The following is a 14,875-nucleotide window of genomic DNA, read 5'->3' on the forward strand; positions in this document are numbered from 1 at the left end:
GTACTGGATTTACCGGGGGGGGGGTGGCGCCCCAGGGTCCTGGTCGTCACAGTAGCATTGCTTTTCTCTCGGGGAGAGTGATGTTACTCTTGAAGGCAAGAAGGGATAACTGTAACCAGGTACCACAAACACAAACATGCAGCACATTCACGCTCCAGGCCACCAGGGGGAGCTTTTGATCCTATTTACTACTATACTAGGTGACTCCCCTATATATATATATATATATATATATATATATATATATATATATATATATATATATATATATATATATATATATAACTGGTAGTCTGTAGGGAGAGTTCAGTGAGTTCCTGCCAGGAAACAGACTGGAGCAGTCTGAGGCAGGAAGAACGAATGAGGGGCCGTGCAGCCACGACAGAGTGCTGCAGCTCCTGGACAGAGACAGCACTGAAAGCAGAACAGATTGCAGTGAGCGTGTAGGAGAGAGGAGCACAGGCAGGACACCAGAGGGAGGACAGCAGTGAGCAGACTGTCTCCCTGGCGCAGACACCGATAGCCGGACCATGAAGGTTGTAAGTGACTCTAAGACTTACATCAGAGACCGGCAGGACAGCTGAACTGCAAGTTACCTGTCCGCCACACACACCTGAGACACAGTTACACATAGAGCCCGGGGCGTACTAGAGTCCCTGTAAAAAGGCTCGAGTTACCTGTCATGCAGGTATTGACCTATCCTATATGGGAGACAGAGAAGATCTGTGAGGACCTTATCTGAAGCCATAGGCAGTAAGAGACTACAACACCGCACTTGAGGGAAGGCTCTTAATCTCCACCTGGAAAAGGGGACTCCCAACTTGCCTCCAAGCCGGCTTGACTCAGCCTATCCTATGATCTGGTACCCTGGACTGTGGCTGCCTGAAGTCTTCAGTAAACAAGGTAAAGAGACTGCAAACCTGTGTCCTCATTCCTTACTGCACTATTCACCACCATCTTCCATCTACACACCGGGACCCCTGGGGATATACTTCACCTTTGGGAAGTTATACCATCCAGCTGCATTAACATCACCCTAGAAGACCCCTTAAAGCAGCGTCGGTCCCCACTGACCGAATACCACAGGTGGCGTCACGAACATAAACTTAATTCAATTTCCCCTTTTACATGGGCGCCCAGGGCCACGGACCAGGTCGCCACCTTGACATTCCCCTGTGAAACTCAGGACCCGGTACCGAGTACCCCACGGCCCTGGCGGGCTACTAAGATTCTTTTAGAACATTCATGGTTCAACTTGTTAAAGTTTTATGCTTTAATACAAAAAGTAAAGTTCTTGCAGTATGGAAAAAGATATAAAAATATGGTAATAAAAAGACATACAGGTATGCAAAACAGTATAAAATAAACAGAAGAAAACTTACAGAAATCCTGACTTTTCAGTCTGCTTTCTGCTCCCTGAGGGTAGGATGAATATAGACTGGATCACATCAGCTTCCCAGGCTGCCCCCACATGTCAACAATTTTGAATGTATACAAGCCAATTTTATAGACTCAACCTGGAGGTCAGATTTCTAGAACAGCCCCTCAAGGTGATATTCTAATTGCTTGTTTTTGATTGGACCATGGCCGCTCCCCCAATGAATATATTATTTGCTCTGAGATTCCCTGTGTAAAAGTTCTCACAGATAGATGGTGTCAGGCTGTAATTGACATCTCTCTTCAAAGAGCTAGGAGGTGTCAAATGTTTCCCCTTTTCTTGGTTCCCAGCACGACCCCCTGGCAAGAGTGGAGACAGTAGTCTGCCTTCTCAAGATATGTATGCTGTGACCTTTGTGAGGCCTGCAGTTTCAGGACAGATGTACAACTACTGTTATTTACACATATAACCCTAGACATATGTCACTACACACATATAGATATACTAGATGGTGGCCCGATTCTAATGCATCGGGTGTTCTAGAATATGTATGCGTAGTGTATAGCAAAGCCCACGTAGTATATTGCACAGCCACGCAGTACATTGCGCAGCCCACGCAGTACATTGCGCAGCCCACGCAGTACATTGCGCAGCCCACGCAGTACATTGCGCAGCCCACGCAGTACATTGCGCAGCCCACGCAGTACATTGCGCAGCCCACGCAGTACATTGCGCAGCCCACGCAGTACATTGCGCAGCCCACGTTGTATATTGCGCAGCTCACGTAGTACATTGCGCAGCCCACGTTGTATATTGCGCAGCCCACGCAGTACATTGCGCAGCCCACGCAGTACATTGCGCAGCCCACGCAGTACATTGCGCAGCCCACGCAGTACATTGCGCAGCCCACGCTGTATATTGCGCAGCCCACGTTGTATATTGCGCAGCTCACGTAGTATATTGCGCAGCCCACGTAGTATATTGCGCAGCCCACGTTGTACATTGCGCAGCCCACGTTGTACATTGCGCAGCCCACGTATATAGCAATGTGGGCATGATATCCCTGTTAAAAAAAAAAAAAAAGAATTCAAATAAAAAATAGTTATATACTCACCTTCCGTTGGCGCCTGGATCCAGGAAGCGGGTACCGACGCTTGGGATCCACCGAAGCTCCGCGGAGCCGCTCGCGCGGCTGCCGCCATCTTCCGTTCCCAGGATGCATTGCGAAATTACCCAGAAGACTTAGCAGTCTCGCGAGACCGCTAAGTCTTCTGGGTAATTTTGCAATGCATCGCCGGGAACGGAAGATGGCGGCCGACACGAGCTGCTTCGCGGACTACGGAGTGTGAGTATAGCAGGTTTTTTTTATTTTTTATTTTTAACATTACATTTTTTTACTATTGATGCCTCATAGGCTGCCTCAATAGTAAAAAATTGGGGACACACAGGGTTAATAGCAGCGGTTACGGAGTGTGTTACCCGCGGCATAGCGCGGTCCGTTACCGCCGGCATTAACCCTGTATGAGCGGTAACCAGAGGGGAGTATGCGGGCGCCGGGCACTGAGTGTGGGGAGTAAGGAGCGGCCATTTTCTTCCGGACTCTGCGCGTTGCTGATTGGTCGTGGGCGTTTTGCCACGACCAATCAGCGACTTGGAATCCATGACAGACAGAGGCCGCGACCAATGAATATCCGTGACAGAAAGAAAGACAGAAGGACAGAAAGACGGAAGTGACCCTTAGACTATTATATAGTAGATACATATTTCACCACATGTGGGTACGGTCTGCCCCTGGGGTTATGGTGACCAGTCTGGGTTCTGTATATATTTGTGGGTACGGTCGGCCCCTGGGGTTATGGTGACCAGTCTGGGGTCTGTATATATTTGTGGGTACGGTCTTCCCCTGTGGTTATGGTGACCAGTCTGGGGTCTGTATATATTTGTGGGTACGGTCTGCCCCTGTGGTTATGGTGACCAGTCTGGGGTCGGTATATATTTGTGGGTACGGTCTTCCCCTGTGGTTATGGTGACCAGTCTGGGTTCTGTATATATTTGTGGGTACGGTCGGCCCCTGGGGTTATGGTGACCAGTCTGGGGTCTGTATATATTTGTGGGTACGGTCTTCCCCTGTGGTTATGGTGACCAGTCTGGGGTCTGTATATATTTGTGGGTACGGTCTGCTCCTGGGGTTATGGTGACCAGTCTGGGTTCTGTATATATTTGTGGGTACGGTCTGCCCCTGGGGTTATGGTGACCAGTCTGGGTTCTGTATATATTTGTGGGTACGGTCGGCCCCTGGGGTTATGGTAACTAGTCTGGGGTCTGTATATATATTTGTGGGTACGGTCTTCTCCTGTGGTTATGGTGACCAGTCTGGGGTCTGTATATATTTGTGGGTACGGTCGGCCCCTGGGGTTATGGTGACCAGTCTGGGTTCTGTATATATTTGTGGGTACGGTCGGCCCCTGGGGTTATGGTGACCAGTCTGGGGTCTGTATATATTTGTGGGTACAGTCTGCCCCTGTGGTTATGGTGACCAGTCTGGGGTCTGTATATATTTGTGGATACGGTCTGCCCCTGGGGTTATGGTGACCAGTCTGGGGTCTGTATATATTTGTGGGTACGGTCTGCCCCTGGGGTTATGGTAACTAGTCTGGGGTCTGTATATATATTTGTGGGTACGGTCTTCTCCTGTGGTTATGGTGACCAGTCTGGGGTCTGTATATATTTGTGGGTACGGTCTGCCCCTGGGGTTATGGTGACCAGTCTGGGGTCTGTATATATCATGTGGGTACGCTCGGCCCCTGTGGTTATGGTGACCAGTCTGGGGTCTGTATATATTTGTGGGTACGGTCTGCTCCTGGGGTTATGGTGACCAGTCTGGGTTCTGTATATATTTGTGGGTACGGTCGGCCCCTGGGGTTATGGTAACTAGTCTGGGGTCTGTATATATATTTGTGGGTACGGTCTTCTCCTGTGGTTATGGTGACCAGTCTGGGGTCTGTATATATTTGTGGGTACGGTCGGCCCCTGGGTTATGGTGACCAGTCTGGGGTCTGTATATATATGTGGGTACGGTCGGCCCCTGGGTTATGGTGACCAGTCTGGGGTCTGTATATATTTGTGGGTACGGTCTGCCCCTGGGGTTATGGTAAACTGTCTGGGGTCTGTATATATTTGTGGGTACAGTCTTCTCCTGTGGTTATGGTGACCAGTCTGGGGTCTGTATATATTTGTGGGTACAGTCTGCCCCTGGGGTTATGGTGACCAGTCTGGGTTCTGTATATATTTGTGGGTACGGTCGGCCCCTGGGGTTATGGTAACTAGTCTGGGGTCTGTATATATATTTGTGGGTACGGTCTTCTCCTGTGGTTATGGTGACCAGTCTGGGGTCTGTATATATTTGTGGGTACGGTCGGCCCCTGGGTTATGGTGACCAGTCTGGGGTCTGTATATATATGTGGGTACGGTCGGCCCCTGGGTTATGGTGACCAGTCTGGGGTCTGTATATATTTGTGGGTACGGTCTGCCCCTGGGGTTATGGTAAACTGTCTGGGGTCTGTATATATTTGTGGGTACAGTCTTCTCCTGTGGTTATGGTGACCAGTCTGGGTTCTGTATATATTTGTGGGTACGGTCTGCCCCTGGGGTTATGGTGACCAGTCTGGGTTCTGTATATATTTGTGGGTACGGTCGGCCCCTGGGGTTATGGTAACTAGTCTGGGGTCTGTATATATATTTGTGGGTACGGTCTTCTCCTGTGGTTATGGTGACCAGTCTGGGGTCTGTATATATTTGTGGGTACGGTCGGCCCCTGGGTTATGGTGACCAGTCTGGGGTCTGTATATATATGTGGGTACGATCTGCCTCTGGGGTTAAGGTGACCAGTCTGGGGTCTGTATATATATATATATATATATATATATATATATATATATATATATATATATATATAGGTACGGTCGGCCCCTGTGGTTATGGTGACCAGTCTGGGGTCTGTATATATTTGTGGGTACGGTCGGCCCCTGGGGTTATGGTGACCAGTCTGGGTTCTGTATATATTTGTGGGTACGGTCGGCCCCTGGGGTTATGGTGACCAGTCTGGGTTCTGTATATATTTGTGGGTACGGTCGGCCCCTGGGGTTATGGTGACCAGTCTGGGGTCTGTATATATTTGTGGGTACAGTCTGCCCCTGTGGTTATGGTGACCAGTCTGGGGTCTGTATATATTTGTGGGTACGGTCTGCCCCTGGGGTTATGGTGACCAGTCTGGGGTCTGTATATATTTGTGGGTACGGTCTGCCCCTGGGGTTATGGTAACTAGTCTGGGGTCTGTATATATATTTGTGGGTACGGTCTTCTCCTGTGGTTATGGTGACCAGTCTGGGGTCTGTATATATTTGTGGGTACGGTCTGCCCCTGGGGTTATGGTGACCAGTCTGGGGTCTGTATATATAATGTGGGTACGCTCGGCCCCTGTGGTTATGGTGACCAGTCTGGGGTCTGTATATATTTGTGGGTACGGTCTGCTCCTGGGGTTATGGTGACCAGTCTGGGTTCTGTATATATTTGTGGGTACGGTCGGCCCCTGGGGTTATGGTAACTAGTCTGGGGTCTGTATATATATTTGTGGGTACGGTCTTCTCCTGTGGTTATGGTGACCAGTCTGGGGTCTGTATATATTTGTGGGTACGGTCGGCCCCTGGGTTATGGTGACCAGTCTGGGGTCTGTATATATATGTGGGTACGGTCGGCCCCTGGGTTATGGTGACCAGTCTGGGGTCTGTATATATTTGTGGGTACGGTCTGCCCTTGGGGTTATGGTGACCAGTCTGGGGTCTGTATATATTTGTGGGTACGGTCTGCCCTTGGGGTTATGGTGACCAGTCTGGGGTCTGTATATATTTGTGGGTACAGTCTTCTCCTGTGGTTATGGTGACCAGTCTGGGGTCTGTATATATTTATGGGTACGGTCGGCCCCTGGGGTTATGGTGACCAGTCTGGGGTCTGTATATATAATGTGGGTACGGTCTGCCCCTGGGGATATGGTGACCAGTCTGGGGTCTGTATATAAACCGTGTGCAAAATTATTAGGCAAGTTGTACTTTGATCACACAATACTTTTTATACATGTTGTCCTACTCCAAGCTGTTCAGACTTGAGAGCCAACTATCAATTATGTAAATCAGGTGATGTGCATCTCTGTAATGAGGAGGGGTGTTGTCTAATGACATCAAAACCCTATATAAGGTGTGCTTAATTATTAGGCAATTTCCTTTTCTTTGGCAAAATGGGTCAGAAGAGAGATTTGACGGGCTCTGAAAAGTCCAAAATTGTGAGATGTCTTGCAGAGGGATGCAGCAGTCTTGAAATTGCCAAACTTTTGAAGCGTGATCACCGAACAATCAAGCGTTTCATGGCAAATAGCCAACAGGGTCGCAAGAAGCGTGTTGGGCAAAAAAGGTGCAAAATAACTGTCCATGAATTGAGGAAAATCAAGCGTGAAGCTTCCAAGATGCCATTTGCCATCAGTTTTGCCATATTTCAGAGCTGCAATGTTACTGGAGTAACAAAAAGCACAAGGTGTGCGACACTCAGGGACATGGCCAAGGTAATGAAGGCTGAAAAACAACCACCTTTGAACAAGAAACATAAGATAAAACGTCAAGACTGGGCCAAGAAATATCTTAAGACTGACTTCTCAAAGGTTTTATGGACTGATGAAATGAGAGTGAGTCTTGATGGGCCAGATGGATGGGCCAGAGGCTGGATCAGTAAAGGGCAGAGAGCTTCACTCCGACTCAGACGCCAGCAAGGTGGAGGTGGGGTACTGGTATGGGCTGGTATCATCAAAGATAAACTTGTGGGACCTTTATCGGGTTGAGGATGGAGTGAAGTTCAACTCCCAGACCTACTGCCAGTTTCTGGAAGACAACTTCTTCAAGCAGTGGTACAGGAAGAAGTCGGATCGTTCAAGAAAAACATGATTTTCATGCAGGACAATGCTCCATCACATGCCTCCAACTACTCCACAGCGTGGCCGGCCAGTAAAGGTGTCAAAGAAGAAAATATAATGACATGGCCCCCTTGTTCACCTGATCAGAACCCCATAGAGAACCTGTGGTCCCTCATAAAATGTGAGATCGACAGGGAGGGAAAACAGTCCACCTCTCGGAACAGTGTCTGGGAGGCTGTGGTGGCTGCTGCACACAATGTTGGTCGTAAACAGATCAAGCAACTGACAGAATCTATGGATGGAGGCTGCTGAGTATCGTCATAAAGAAAGGTGGCTATATTGGTCACTAATTTTTTGGGGTTTTGTTTTTGCATGTCAGAAATGTTTATTTCTAAATGTTGTGGAGTTATATTGGTTTACCTGGTGAAAATAAACAAGTGAGATGGGAATATGTTTGGTTTTTATTAAGTTGCCTAATAATTCTGCACAGTAGTATCATACCGCTGCTGCCGCCTCCCCAGTCAGCGTCTCTCCCTCCTCGCTCGCTCCCGGCCTCTGCTTCTCGTGCGCGCGCGCATACCAGGTTCAGTGCTGCGCATGTGCACTTCTGATCTTCTGTCGGCGTTCCTCTTCGTCTCCTCTATGGTCCTGGAGGACTACTACCCGGAAGTCGGTCCTCCTTATTGTCCTCTCTATGGTTCTGGAGGTCTGTTACCCGGAAGTGCTACCCTGCCTTTAGGTATTTAAACTGCTTCCTGCCGTCCCTCTGTGCCTGGTTATCATTTGTTCCTTCAGGTGTTCCTGGCCGCTCTTAGTCTCTGTGAAGTTCGTTTTCCCTCTGACTTTGGGTTTATCCTGCTAGCCTCTGCGTTTCCTCAGTTCCTCCGCCAGTCCCTGCACTGCTGCAGTTTACCCATCAGTCCTGTTTCTCTGCAGTACTCACCTATCCTGTGGTACTACTATCTCCGCCTCTTCTTGGTCTTCTCCCATCCTGGTCCTCCAGCTTCCGTGGCGATAGTCCCTCACGGGCCTGCCCCTAACTCCCCCTGTATAGGGGGCGGTCTGTCTGGTCAGCTCGTCCGTGAGGGGTTCGTCGTCGCGGTCTACAGTGTCCACTCTCCGTTTTCCCTCTTTGAATCGTCACACTCAAATATGACTGCACTCGGGTGACATCTGAGTGCAGCCTGATTCTTACAGCATAACAAGTAATAGTTACCTGCACAAACAGATACCCTCCTAAGATAGCCAAATCTAAAAAAACCCACTCCAACTTCCAAAAATATTAACCTTTGATATTTGAGTCTTTTGGGTTGATTGAGAACATAGTTGTTGATCAATAATAAAAATAATACTCTAAAATATAACTTGCCTAATAATTCTGCACATAGTGTATTTATGGGTATGGTCTGCCCCTGGGGTTATGGTGACCAGTCTGAGGTCTGTATATATTTGTGGGTACGGTCGGCCCCTGGGGTTATGGTGACCAGTCTGGGTTCTGTATATATTTGTGGGTACGGTCGGCCCCTGGGGTTATGGTGACCAGTCTGGGGTCTGTATATATTTGTGGGTACGGTCTGCCCCTGGGGTTCTGGTGACCAGTCTGGGGTCTGTATATATTTGTGGGTATGGTCTGTCCCTGGGGTTATGGTAACTAGTCTGGGGTCTGTATATATTTGTGGGTACGGTCGGCCCCTGGGGTTATGGTGACCAGTCTGGGGTCTGTATATATTTGTGGGTACAGTCTGCCCCTGTGGTTATGGTGACCAGTCTGGGGTCTGTATATATTTGTGGGTACGGTCTGCCCCTGGGGTTATGGTGACCAGTCTGGGGTCTGTATATATTTGTGGGTACGGTCTGCCCCTGGGGTTATGGTAACTAGTCTGGGGTCTGTATATATATTTGTGGGTACGGTCTTCTCCTGTGGTTATGGTGACCAGTCTGGGGTCTGTATATATTTGTGGGTACGGTCTGCCCCTGGGGTTATGGTGACCAGTCTGGGGTCTGTATATATAATGTGGGTACGCTCGGCCCCTGTGGTTATGGTGACCAGTCTGGGGTCTGTATATATTTGTGGGTACGGTCTGCTCCTGGGGTTATGGTGACCAGTCTGGGTTCTGTATATATTTGTGGGTACGGTCGGCCCCTGGGGTTATGGTAACTAGTCTGGGGTCTGTATATATATTTGTGGGTACGGTCTTCTCCTGTGGTTATGGTGACCAGTCTGGGGTCTGTATATATTTGTGGGTACGGTCGGCCCCTGGGTTATGGTGACCAGTCTGGGGTCTGTATATATATGTGGGTACGGTCGGCCCCTGGGTTATGGTGACCAGTCTGGGGTCTGTATATATTTGTGGGTACGGTCTGCCCTTGGGGTTATGGTGACCAGTCTGGGGTCTGTATATATTTGTGGGTACAGTCTTCTCCTGTGGTTATGGTGACCAGTCTGGGGTCTGTATATATTTATGGGTACGGTCGGCCCCTGGGGTTATGGTGACCAGTCTGGGGTCTGTATATATAATGTGGGTACGGTCTGCCCCTGGGGATATGGTGACCAGTCTGGGGTCTGTATATAAACCGTGTGCAAAATTATTAGGCAAGTTGTACTTTGATCACACAATACTTTTTATACATGTTGTCCTACTCCAAGCTGTTCAGGCTTGAGAGCCAACTATCAATTATGTAAATCAGGTGATGTGCATCTCTGTAATGAGGAGGGGTGTTGTCTAATGACATCAAAACCCTATATAAGGTGTGCTTAATTATTAGGCAATTTCCTTTTCTTTGGCAAAATGGGTCAGAAGAGAGATTTGACGGGCTCTGAAAAGTCCAAAATTGTGAGATGTCTTGCAGAGGGATGCAGCAGTCTTGAAATTGCCAAACTTTTGAAGCGTGATCACCGAACAATCAAGCGTTTCATGGCAAATAGCCGACAGGGTCGCAAGAAGCGTGTTGGGCAAAAAAGGTGCAAAATAACTGTCCATGAATTGAGGAAAATCAAGCGTGAAGCTTCCAAGATGCCATTTGCCATCAGTTTTGCCATATTTCAGAGCTGCAATGTTACTGGAGTAACAAAAAGCACAAGGTGTGCGACACTCAGGGACATGGCCAAGGTAATGAAGGCTGAAAAACAACCACCTTTGAACAAGAAACATAAGATAAAACGTCAAGACTGGGCCAAGAAATATCTTAAGACTGACTTCTCAAAGGTTTTATGGACTGATGAAATGAGAGTGAGTCTTGATGGGCCAGATGGATGGGCCAGAGGCTGGATCAGTAAAGGGCAGAGAGCTTCACTCCGACTCAGACGCCAGCAAGGTGGAGGTGGGGTACTGGTATGGGCTGGTATCATCAAAGATAAACTTGTGGGACCTTTATCGGGTTGAGGATGGAGTGAAGTTCAACTCCCAGACCTACTGCCAGTTTCTGGAAGACAACTTCTTCAAGCAGTGGTACAGGAAGAAGTCGGATCGTTCAAGAAAAACATGATTTTCATGCAGGACAATGCTCCATCACATGCCTCCAACTACTCCACAGCGTGGCCGGCCAGTAAAGGTGTCAAAGAAGAAAATATAATGACATGGTCCCCTTGTTCACCTGATCAGAACCCCATAGAGAACCTGTGGTCCCTCATAAAATGTGAGATCGACAGGGAGGGAAAACAGTCCACCTCTCGGAACAGTGTCTGGGAGGCTGTGGTGGCTGCTGCACACAATGTTGGTCGTAAACAGATCAAGCAACTGACAGAATCTATGGATGGAGGCTGCTGAGTATCGTCATAAAGAAAGGTGGCTATATTGGTCACTAATTTTTTGGGGTTTTGTTTTTGCATATCAGAAATGTTTATTTCTAAATGTTGTGGAGTTATATTGGTTTACCTGGTGAAAATAAACAAGTGAGATGGGAATATGTTTGGTTTTTATTAAGTTGCCTAATAATTCTGCACAGTAGTATCATACCGCTGCTGCCGCCTCCCCAGTCAGCGTCTCTCCCTCCTCGCTCGCTCCCGGCCTCTGCTTCTCGTGCGCGCGCGCATACCAGGTTCAGTGCTGCGCATGTGCACTTCTGATCTTCTGTCGGCGTTCCTCTTCGTCTCCTCTATGGTCCTGGAGGACTACTACCCGGAAGTCGGTCCTCCTTATTGTCCTCTCTATGGTTCTGGAGGTCTGTTACCCGGAAGTGCTACCCTGCCTTTAGGTATTTAAACTGCTTCCTGCCGTCCCTCTGTGCCTGGTTATCATTTGTTCCTTCAGGTGTTCCTGGCCGCTCTTAGTCTCTGTGAAGTTCGTTTTCCCTCTGACTTTGGGTTTATCCTGCTAGCCTCTGCGTTTCCTCAGTTCCTCCGCCAGTCCCTGCACTGCTGCAGTTTACCCATCAGTCCTGTTTCTCTGCAGTACTCACCTATCCTGTGGTACTACTATCTCCGCCTCTTCTTGGTCTTCTCCCATCCTGGTCCTCCAGCTTCCGTGGCGATAGTCCCTCACGGGCCTGCCCCTAACTCCCCCTGTATAGGGGGCGGTCTGTCTGGTCAGCTCGTCCGTGAGGGGTTCGTCGTCGCGGTCTACAGTGTCCACTCTCCGTTTTCCCTCTTTGAATCGTCACACTCAAATATGACTGCACTCGGGTGACATCTGAGTGCAGCCTGATTCTTACAGCATAACAAGTAATAGTTACCTGCACAAACAGATACCCTCCTAAGATAGCCAAATCTAAAAAAACCCACTCCAACTTCCAAAAATATTAACCTTTGATATTTGAGTCTTTTGGGTTGATTGAGAACATAGTTGTTGATCAATAATAAAAATAATACTCTAAAATATAACTTGCCTAATAATTCTGCACATAGTGTATTTATGGGTATGGTCTGCCCCTGGGGTTATGGTGACCAGTCTGGGGTCTGTATATATTTGTGGGTACGGTCGGCCCCTGGGGTTATGGTGACCAGTCTGGGTTCTGTATATATTTGTGGGTACGGTCGGCCCCTGGGGTTATGGTGACCAGTCTGGGGTCTGTATATATTTGTGGGTACGGTCTGCCCCTGGGGTTCTGGTGACCAGTCTGGGGTCTGTATATATTTGTGGGTATGGTCTGTCCCTGGGGTTATGGTAACTAGTCTGGGGTCTGTATATATTTGTGGGTACAGTCTGCCCCTGGGGTTCTGGTGACCAGTCTGGGGTCTGTATATATTTGTGGGTACAGTCTGCCCCTGGGGTTATGGTGACCAGTCTGGGGTCTGTATATATTTGTGGGTACGGTCTGTCCCTGGGGTTCTGGTGACCAGTCTGGGGTCTGTATATATTTGTGGGTACGGTCTGCCCCTGGTGACCAGTCTGGGGTCTGTATATATTTGTGGGTACGGTCTGCCCCTGGGGTTATGGTAACTAGTCTGGGGTCTGTATATATTTGTGGGTACGGTCTGTCCCTGTGGTTATGGTGACCAGTCTGGGGTCTGTATATATTTGTGGGTACGATCTGTCAAGGTGAAAATGTATTTTCTTATATACGTTTGTACTTTTATATAAATCTTTATACTCTCTTTGTACTGCTATACTTTTATACTGTGAAACAATAAGTTTTTCCTATCTGTTAGTTAATGATTTAAAATGGCTGCCAGGCAGTTTCGTTTCTGGTTTGTGTCTGGAGGGATGAATCATTTCTTTGGAAACGAAACTAAAGGAATGATAAGAAGAGGAGGAATTCACCAGGAGACGTTCGACGAATCAGAGAGACTGAGCACTAGATGTATGCTGCTTAAACCCCACCCATTGCATTCCCTTTTTAGTACTATGTATTGAAGAATAAAGCACAGTTGCTGCTCAGCTCCTCACTGAGGTGATCGCAAGAGCATCAGCAAAGATTGAATCAGCTACGTGTCTGAATCATTTCTTTTTCCGGTACCAGAAGTTCTGCGCTCACATTACAATTTGGAATGACTGGTGAATGAGGATTAATTGTCGTTATTACGGCCCCGACAATTTTGGCAGCCCAACGGGGGGCGTGGCCAGCGATCCGAGACTCTCTGGACCCATGCCTGGATGTCTGTGGATGATACCCGTAGTGGCTGACCTCGAGGACTGATCACCCTCTGCACGGGGTAAGTGGCGATCATGTACACTGTATATGTCACACTTGCTAGTGTCTCAGCCGTTATTGGTTTGTCTGTAGTCTCCTTGGGTCCGGGAGGTGAATGATCGAGTGGTGAGATCAAACGTGATCCTGTGCCACGCTCTGAACCAGCAACTGAGAGACGTCGCATCCTGTGCGACCTCTGTACACCACACCTCCCTCACCGGTCATTGTACTCCGGTCAACCACCCTACCCGTGACTATTGTCTAGTAGTGAAGTGGACTGAAAAATTGAGCCAGTTGTAGATTGTGGGGCAGCTTAGAGAAAGGGATAGGAGACGCAGCCTCTGTGATATTGTGCTGACAGGTAAATAAGGCGTTCCGTGAGGGGACCACCTGTCCAGGCAGGTAACTAAGGCGTTCCGTGAGGGGACCACCTGTCTAGTTAGGTAACCTAAGACGTTCCGTGAGGGGACCACCTATATTTTTGTGGAGGGGTCTCATTAGGAGGCTGCCTCCCGACTGTTTGGGATATCGTGGCAGGATAGTCTGTAATCACTGTGTTCAGGTTAGGGACAGGAAATATTGAGCGTGAGGCTCTTTTCCTAGTACGTCGAACGTGAGGCTCCGTACTGTGGAACTCAGTGTTGAAGATCGCTGCCAGTGGTTTACTGCAGAAAACCATAGTATCCTGGGAGCCAAGCTGCGTATCTTACAGCAAAAGAAGTCTGTGCCCCACAAGTTAGATGAGGATGTCGTGGAAGTCAAGACAATGGTCAGGGGAGGGCAAGAGACAGTCAAGAAGCTTATCTGCGAGTTGCGCGAGGCTTAAAGAACAAAGGATGAAAATAGGTTGATGGAGGGGAGGATCAGATAATGTAGAGCCCGTGTTTGGTTATAAAATGCCTGTGAACTGTGATCTTACAGATTGTAAAATGGCCGCCGTGCCACTGATGATGAAAATGTAGTCCCAGCCACCGCCCTGTAATGGCGGCGGAAAGAGATCTCCAGAAGTGTAGGTGTGTCCTGTTTGCGTTGTGCAGAATCCAATCTGGGTGGAGACCTGCCTTGTGTGTGCGTACGGACCGTCCTTGGGGCTCCGCCCAGACCACGGAGGATTATAGGAAAGTTTTGTAGAAATTAGGTCTGAAAACTGCTGTAATTTGTGACTTTGTAGAGGATACGGAGCTTTGTATCAGTGCTGTGTACTGTGGGGGAGGGGCAAGGCAGACCGCTGCAAGATTTCTTTGTCAGTTCTTCTTCTTTCTCCTTATCTACGCTATGTGCCGGAGCAGGAAGGGGGGCAAAGAGCTGGGCTCAATATTCTCCCTTGTACGCTGAGAAATTCTGTGCTGTTTCTAGTAGTCTTTTTTTTTTCTCTGTGTAGAGGAATGCTGTGATCTCTTATCTCTGTGTCCTTGGAATGGAGAGAGCACATACTGTAACGGTGTTCTCTGTATTTTCTCTGGTAGATCTGT

This window comes from Ranitomeya variabilis, chromosome 7 (genome assembly GCF_051348905.1).
Source record: "Ranitomeya variabilis isolate aRanVar5 chromosome 7, aRanVar5.hap1, whole genome shotgun sequence".
In the NCBI taxonomy this organism is placed as follows: domain Eukaryota; kingdom Metazoa; phylum Chordata; class Amphibia; order Anura; family Dendrobatidae; genus Ranitomeya; species Ranitomeya variabilis.